Source organism: Phytophthora ramorum, assembly GCF_020800215.1.
Source record: "Phytophthora ramorum isolate Pr-102 chromosome Unknown Phyram_PR-102_s0012, whole genome shotgun sequence".
NCBI classification, from domain to species: Eukaryota; Oomycota; class Peronosporomycetes; order Peronosporales; family Peronosporaceae; genus Phytophthora; species Phytophthora ramorum.
This window is the reverse complement of record NW_027150658.1, coordinates 822,190-831,323: the sequence shown is the minus strand read 5'-3', so window position 1 is coordinate 831,323 and position 9,134 is coordinate 822,190.

Sequence of the window (9,134 nt, the reverse complement as noted above, 5' to 3'; positions counted from 1 at the left end):
TTGAGCACGGGAATACGCGCCTGATGTTGGCACAATAGCCAGTGGCTCCCATGTCAAACAGGACTTTGCCGCTGTCGTAGACAGTTTTGAGCATGAACGGTCCCTTTCAAACTGGGTCTGTCTTCTTCGCTCACGTGCTGGAATGCGGAGCATGACTTGGTCACCAACTCGATAGAAGTGCTGGAGCCTATTCAGATTTTCTCGGTCGTTTTCCTGGATTATCGCCATGAACCGCTGCTTGAACAGGAAGTTCCAGTTAGCGAAGAGCAACTGGCGAGCGATCATATACTCGTCAAACAATAATTGAGCAGATGACGCTCGAAGAACTGAATGGTAGCTAGCGCGAATGGCATACGCTGCAACCTCTAGCTGATCATATAGGTCGGTGCGTACGCGCAAAATGTTCATTATCTTCAAGTGGACGCGCTGCAGATAACATTTGTCTGTGGGTTCTTGCAGTATTTAGCTTGCTCTTGATTGTCACCGAAGGCAACAACACCCAGAATGCATCTCACGTGAATTCTGTGCCGAGATCATACACGACGAACCTATGATGCGGATAATGGCATAACCACACCAGTTCGAAACTGATTGACGTGATGCTTGCGGTCTTTCCTCGTTGAATGATGACTTTTAGCCAGCGAAATTATTGTGTTCGATCACAGTGAGGCAATATAAATCACCTGAAATTGGTCCGACAAGGTCGGCGTGAACTACGTCGAATGGCCTATCGGTATTCGAAACCGACGTTGGTGGAAAATGCCCATATTGCTGCTGATCACAATGTAGTTTAGCTATTTTGCAGTCAGTACAAACTTTGATGAATTTCGCCACTTTCCCCTCCATTCCAGGCCACCAAAATGTTGCCATTGCCTTGAACTGTTCTCACCGCCAGGGTGGAGCAAATATGCATGGTAAAGCTCGACAAAATCTTGGCGCAGCGATTCAGGTACCACGACTCGCTTTCGGAAATGCAAAGGCACAACACCGACTTCTGGACGAAGTGAGTAGCCAGTGCTTGCTTCGTTCTTCTCCAGTCTGGCGATAGTGGTCTTGCAGATGGAGTGGGTGTTTCTTTATCACTGCTCCACCAATCGCAACTTTCTCTTCCTCAAAAGCAGTTTTTGCTCAGTAGTTTGCCGAGCGAAATCACAGTGGAGACGTGAGAAAGCGTCAGCACCCACACTATCGAGGCCCGGAATATATTCCACTTGAAGACGATATTCTTCGAGCAGCAACTTCCAGCGTTTAACACGCAGTGAATTATCGTGTGAAAAGTGCAAATTCTTGTGGTCGGTGTGAAAGATGAAAGGAAGTCCCAACAACGTTGTGCGATATCCTTGCGTATTTCCACCACGGATACCAACTTCCGTTCCATGTGAAATACTTTCGTTGGATGTCCGTCACAGATCTAGAAACATGCCAGGATTTGTTTTACCTAGAAGAAGAACACCTCCAATCTGTCGTCGGCTGGCGTCTGCATACACGTGATATGTGCGGTTGTAGTCAGGATACGCTAGCCATGCATTGCGGGCAAGAGCTGCATTGATGGTTTTGAAGGCTGATGAGTCTTCTGGCGCCCCTGTAAACGGAATGTTTCTTGAAGTCAGTCGATTAAGGATAGCCGTAAGTGCTGACTTGTTCGGGACCATTTTTCGGTAGTATGCAATCATGCCGAGGAATCGTCGGAGCTCTTTTTGTTGTGTGGATCAGTAATCTGTTGGATTGCTTCTACCTTCTTGGATCGCGGTTGAATGCCATTTGGCGTCAATGTGAAATCCAGATTATCCATACTCTCTCGCAAAAGGTGGCATTTCTTGGCGCACACTATTACGTCAAACTGTCGGAGCGGTCCAAAAACGATTCGCAGGTGCTCCAAGCGATCAAGTGGGTTCTCCGAATAGATAAGAACGTCGTCCAAGTACACGATAACGAAAGGTAAACCTCTGATAATCCGATCCATATAGGCCTGGTATTCGTCTGGGGCTGTTGAAATACCCATATGAAATCTCTTGAATTGAATTTTGCCAAATAGTAGACAAAATGCTGCAATAGAGCGGCTCTGTCGCGCTAGATGCCTCGCAAAGTTGCCCGTGTTAGTGTCTAAAATGCTCATACACTTGGCCTTGTCCAACTTGAGCAGAATTTCGCGGGGGTTCGGCACGTAGTATGGAGAGCTGCGCAAAACCTTCTTCACCTGGCGGAAATCGACAAGTAGTCGCAGCGAACCATTAGGCTTCACCAGGAAGAACGCAGGCGCAGCAGACTCGGATCTATACATTGGTTCAAAGATATCGAGCTCGAAAAGACGTTGCATCTCTCGACTAGCAGAATCTCCTTGACTGCGCGGGACGCTGTAAGGTTTTGCATGAGAAGGTTTGTAGTCAGCTCGCAGAGAAAGGATGTAATCATCAAGTCAAACACGACCAAGATGTCCACAGTAGAAATCGACGTAACCTTCGAGTAATGCCAAGTAGCAGTGTTGCAAGGCTGCTTCCAGGTGCGGTGGCAGCAGATCCAAAGGAGCGACATCAGATTCCTCGCCTGCTGACAGTTTATCCAGGTAACCTCCACTAATCCATGCGAACTTTATGACTTTGAAGCCCGTTCATCAGCCTGAATCGATAGCTCAGCGCCACTATTCCAACGCCAAAGTCGACATTATTCCAAAGGTTGCCATCAGGTCGCGACCTATCACCATTTCATCCCGAAGGGTGGGAAGAATTTCAAAGTCGTGAACAATGATCGCATCTAGCTTTAGCTGAGGAATGCGGAGGCGGACAGTCGTGCTTCCAGTCCATGTCGTGGTCCCCTTGATCAAGTCAAACGAGACGGTGGAAATTTCAAACTTGGCTCCCTGAGCTGTGACTGTTTTCATAAAATCTTCTCGAATGATGCTACGGGGGCAACCATTGTCAAAAGACACATAATGGCGATTTTCCATGCTCAAGCATGCTGCGCATTGGAGCCGTTGCAGCGGTTTGATTGACACTGAATTCCACAAACATGTATTTCTCGCCACTAGAAGATCCATCTGCTGCTCCACCCGAGTTTGATCTTGACGATGACGACCTGAACTACGGCCTCTGCTACGTTGAACGTGCGCGCGTAGTCGACTTGCTGATGTTCTTCTTGTTGATTGTCATGACGTAGTGCTCTGCAGTCTTGTGTGTTATGCGTCGTCATTTTATGAACGTACAGTACTTGTTACATGACAAATTGTTGCCATTGTTGTTAGTGTTACATCACCGACATGCACACCCGCGGTTTTGTAGACGGTTTTGATTGCCACTGTTGTTTCGATTGTTGACGTTGCCTCGCCAATCTTGGTTCTGAACATTCTCGTGGCTATTTGGTTCGTGTCCTGGGAGCCACCAGAGCCACCAGTGCGATGCAGTTGTTTGCTTTGCTCTATCCTTTCAAAGAAGTTACTGATGCAGCAACCGTCGTGTCGACTTGACCACTGGCGTCATGTTTGTTTTGTCATTCGTACAGCAGGCCGCGCTTGTACAAGCGACACAAAGCGTCCTCACGCATTGGTGAGTTCTCGCTCAACTTGGCGAATGCACGTTCACTATGGCACGAAATCGATTGCTGTAATCTGACAGGGATTCACTGTCGGTTTCCTTGACAACCCACAATTTTTCTTGCAACTTTTCGCTGTAGTCATCTGGCGGGGCCACAATAGAGGCATTGTACAATGCGCGAGGAAATTATTCACCCATGCGCACGTCTTCATCGGTGATGGCTGCATCCTCGAACGCCTCGCTGAGATCGCCTTCAAGTAGGATGGTCGCGCTCAGGAATTTGCCCTCGGCGTTCCAATGCTTAAAGCTAGCGAGTTGATTGATCTGATACGTCCAGTCCAAGACGTCTTTCGGGTCACCATCAATGAACTTGGGCATATTCTTGGTCACTACTTCTTCCTCTATCCCTTCCTCTTTGTTCGCAGCACGTACAGTGATCGAGTACGTGAGGTAGCGCCCTTTGTCATCCTTCTTGGCAGAAGGATACATAGTTGACTGGGTTGGATGCCCGACGGGTGAACCTGGTCGAGGTCTTTTGAATCGATTCAAAGTGCCAAGCTGGTGTGAGTTTTACGACAAAAATAAGAACTGGTTGAATGAAAGATTATCCTGGCTGCTTACTAACTATCGATGCAGTGCCCTTGACGCTTGAGAGGGGCGCACCACCAAGTTCAGAGTTTGATTGAATCCATCGACGAAGGGTTCAATATACGAACTTAACTCATGCGTCATCGGTGGCGGAGGGGATTGTCAAACAATGCTTATCCTGGAATGGATGTACGAAGTGCTGCAGAGTAACTACAAGAGGCTAATTCGTTAGTTTTAGATAAGTGTAAAAAAAAGCGTCCGTCATGCTCACGTCGCCTCACGTCATTAATTCATAACCATACACATTCACAGGACAAATTACACATTCAAGAATAGGCTACACTCCGCTAAAAGATGCAATATGCAGCTAAAGCTGTGTAAAATCTGCTATTAGAGCCCCACATCGCCTCTAGCTGTCGTATATTACTTGATTTACCGCAAATGATATGGTTGGTCAAAATTACCCCCCCCCCTCCCCTCCCCAGCAAGTTTGCGTATGATGAAAGGTTCAGCTTTGCTCGCGCCACCGCCCAGAGAAACCCTTCTGATTACAACACCCATGGTTTGTCCCGTACTGCAAACGAAACGTTTAAAAGGCCAGCGCAAATGTCGAAGACCTCGATGCACTTTGAACTTCTAACTCGCATTTGGCAGCATTTCCATCGAATGAGACTGAATCGAGGCGCCACTGTAAAGCGCTGGGTCACGATATAATTGCGTATCTGTGTGTGGGCATTGCTGTACAAACGCTACACAACGCAAGCTTATGTTTGTTTCTTGCAGGAGCTCCGCTAGAATTTCCATAACCTGTTTAAGAGGGAAATACAGCTTTTCCACCCACTTGAACCGGCAGCAACAAACGATGATGTCGACAGCTTCGTAGTATATGACTTGAAATGTAGAGTGCATTGACCAATACGTGCTACACCATCTCCTTCCGTTTCTTGTCTTAAGTCTCCCATGAAGTCCACCGCACCCTCTCTCTCTATGACAGCTTGCACTTGGTCCGGACGTGGTTAATCGTTGTAGGCAAGGAATTGCACTCCTTATAGACAACGACGTCGCTGCATGTTCCACAAAATATATGAACAGAAGCTTTGCTTTCGGTGGCAGAAGCCAGTGAAAACGCTTCTTGTCTGTATAGATTCATAGACCCCTCGCTTTTTGAGAAAATGACTCAAAGACTGGTTATGACCACAGAAATCGCCAGTATTAACGAGCTGGATCAATTGTTCACAAAAGTGATCATTACGTTAGCAACCGCGCTGTACTGGGTTTAACGGGAACTCCAGCACGGACACGCACTTACATGGCACGGGAGCAGCAGGTCAAGGACGGCCGTGCAGTTCAAGAGCTAAAGGACAGGCACTGAACACGGCACGACGCGGTGGGGGCAAGCGCGGCAGGTGTCGGCAGCTAGTCACGCCTTCCCCCATCGTGGTGGTTTATGACTATGGTTTATACCACCACTGTGGAATCCCCACAGCGCTGTGGATATTTCACATTATCTCATAAGAGGCAACTTCCTGTATTACTTCCCTCAATGAGCCTGTTCGCGAAATCGACTGAAGCGACATGTCTCTTCGTGAGCCAGGCAGCTGTACGTGTGGGTGCCCTGGTTTCCCGTTCAACGCACGGGCGGGCAGGTTTCCCCAACGATAGCTAGATAGAATGGAGAACACTCATTTCCTCTTTTGCAGCGGCGACGACCGGTGGCTCCACAGGCCCACCCACAGCCGTGTCACATTCGCTTTCCTACTCTCCTATTATGAGGTCCACACGCGCTCCCATGACGTGATTTTTGTGCAAAAGAGCGGATCCGTGCCTACACCGGGCTTGTAACAAAGGCTACGTGAAGGAAATCCATGTGTCAAGACACGAAGAGGTCACCTATAGTTTGTTCGTCACGGCTATGGTGCACGTTCTCTCGAAGATTCGACTGCATTTCGTGTACCCCCCTTCCCGAGGTTCCGAGCAGGCGTACGTGTGCAGATCCGTCCTGAAAATGATTCGGTCCCACGTGACAGAGAAAGGCTATTTCTCAAAAGCGGAAAATGTTCCTAAGAGCAAGAGTGTTTGTGTTAGTTTTACACCCAATCACGTCCCGTTGTTTTTTTCTAGAGACCCGTCAGAGAATGATCCACCAGAGATTTTGTTGGGGGCGTCCAAATAATTACAGGACGCACGTAGAATAATGCGAGCAGTGCCGTGCTACCCGTTGTGGTGCACGAATCTGATTTAGCTTCCGGTTCCTCTCAAAGAAAGCGATCAGTGTCCACACGAATTTTCGTCCGAATAAAATCTCCTCGTCGTAAGAAGTTGCTACTCCGCAACTCACCGGAAACCAAACTCGCCAAGGCGCTTCACCAAGAAACGAAAGGAAGATTTTGTACCATTACTGGTGGAGTTTCAAGCGGGCAACGTTCTAAACGAAATGTTTATAGAACGGGCGTTGACGCGGGCACTGATGAACATTATTGCCCACGTATAACGGCTTACCTCCCTTAATGTCTGATATTGGGTGGGCGAATTCAAAATGCTCATTACCATTAGCTAGAAACAAAAAGGCTAAAAAAAAGGAACCAATCCGGGGACCATGTTGGCTGACATTTGGCAAAAAAATTACGAATCCGTCATTTAGGCTTTCAGTTGACGACTACGGATAGGCAAGGGTATTGCGCCATCCGTCGCACTGCGCAGAAGGCTCCCCAGTAGTGAGTAGTGCGCGAGGCCTGGCAGGGAGTGTCCTGGGTGCCGCTGTGGGTTGGTTTGCTGGCTAACGATGCTCTGGGTTGGTTCGCTGGCTGACGATGCGTCCTACCTCTATAAATTGATACGAGTCGGCCGTCGACAGCGTCGGCTGTAGGGCGAGTTGTGACTGCGCGCTGGAACGAGTGGAGTCGGTGCGTGGCGGTGGTTGTGGTACGCTGGTATGGATGGTGTGGCAGCTGTGTGTTTGTGATTTGAAGGCAGTATGCGCGACATGTGTTGTGGTGAGGCTAGGTTAGCGGCCTAGTGGTCTAGTGGTATGATTCTCGCTTTGGGTGCGAGAGGTCCCGGTTTCGATCACCGGCTGGGCCCGTGTTTTGCAGCGGCCCCCTCCGTCCAACGCCGAGTCAGCCGCGCCCGCACTGTGTGGGCGAGGCGGCGGTCACCGGCCGGCCTTGTTTCCTGCTGGGCGCGTACTACCGTCCACTGGGTCGTTTGAGCAGGGGCCTTTTGCTGCCCTCTGCTTGCTTTGATTTAGGATTTGGCATTGGACTCATGGCTTCTGTCCTTTTCGTTGTGAATGTATCTTTGTGCTCTGAACACTGTTGACACGACTACGACTACGACTACGACTACGGATAGGCAAGGGTATTGCGCCATCCGTCGCACTGCGCAGAAGGCTCCCCAGTAGTGAGTAGTGCGCGAGGCCTGGCAGGGAGTGTCCTGGGTGCCGCTGTGGGTTGGTTTGCTGGCTAACGATGCTCTGGGTTGGTTCGCTGGCTGACGATGCGTCCTACCTCTATAAATTGATACGAGTCGGCCGTCGACAGCGTCGGCTGTAGGCGAGTTGTGACTGCGCGCTGGAACGAGTGGAGTCGGTGCGTGGCGGTGGTTGTGGTACGCTGGTATGGATGGTGTGGCAGCTGTGTGTTTGTGATTTGAAGGCAGTATGCGCGACATGTGTTTGTGGTGAGGCTAGGTTAGCGGCCTAGTGGTCTAGTGGTATGATTCTCGCTTCGGGTGCGAGAGGTCCCGGTTTCGATCACCGGCTGGGCCCGTGTTTTGCAGCGGCCCCCTCCGTCCAACGCCGAGTCAGCCGCGCCCGCACTGTGTGGGCGAGGCGGCGGTCACCGGCCGGCCTTGTTTCCTGCTGGGCGCGTACTACCGTCCACTGGGTCGTTTGAGCAGGGGCCTTTTGCTGCCCTCTGCTTGCTTTGATTTAGGATTTGGCATTGGACTCATGGCTTCTGTCCTTTTCGTTGTGAATGTATCTTTGTGCTCTGAACACTGTTGACACGACTACGACTACGACTACGACTACGGATAGGCAAGGGTATTGCGCCATCCGTCGCACTGCGCAGAAGGCTCCCCAGTAGTGAGTAGTGCGCGAGGCCTGGCAGGGAGTGTCCTGGGTGCCGCTGTGGGTTGGTTTGCTGGCTAACGATGCTCTGGGTTGGTTCGCTGGCTGACGATGCGTCCTACCTCTATAAATTGATACGAGTCGGCCGTCGACAGCGTCGGCTGTAGGGCGAGTTGTGACTGCGCGCTGGAACGAGTGGAGTCGGTGCGTGGCGGTGGTTGTGGTACGCTGGTATGGATGGGGTGGCAGCTGTGTGTTTGTGATTTGAAGGCAGTATGCGCGACATGTGTTTGTGGTGAGGCTAGGTTAGCGGCCTAGTGGTCTAGTGGTATGATTCTCGCTTCGGGTGCGAGAGGTCCCGGTTTCGATCACCGGCTGGGCCCGTGTTTTGCAGCGGCCCCCTCCGTTCCAACGCCGAGTCAGCCGCGCCCGCACTGTGTGGGCGAGGCGGCGGTCACCGGCCGGCCTTGTTTCCTGCTGGGCGCGTACTACCGTCCACTGGGTCGTTTGAGCAGGGGCCTTTTGCTGCCCTCTGCTTGCTTTGATTTAGGATTTGGCATTGGACTCATGGCTTCTGTCCTTTTCGTTGTGAATGTATCTTTGTGCTCTGAACACTGTTGACACGACTACGACTACGACTACGGATAGGCAAGGGTATTGCGCCATCCGTCGCACTGCGCAGAAGGCTCCCCAGTAGTGAGTAGTGCGCGAGGCCTGGCAGGGAGTGTCCTGGGTGCCGCTGTGGGTTGGTTTGCTGGCTAACGATGCTCTGGGTTGGTTCGCTGGCTGACGATGCGTCCTACCTCTATAAATTGATACGAGTCGGCCGTCGACAGCGTCGGCTGTAGGGCGAGTTGTGACTGCGCGCTGGAACGAGTGGAGTCGGTGCGTGGCGGTGGTTGTGGTACGCTGGTATGGATGGTGTGGCAGCTGTGTGTTTGTGATTTGAA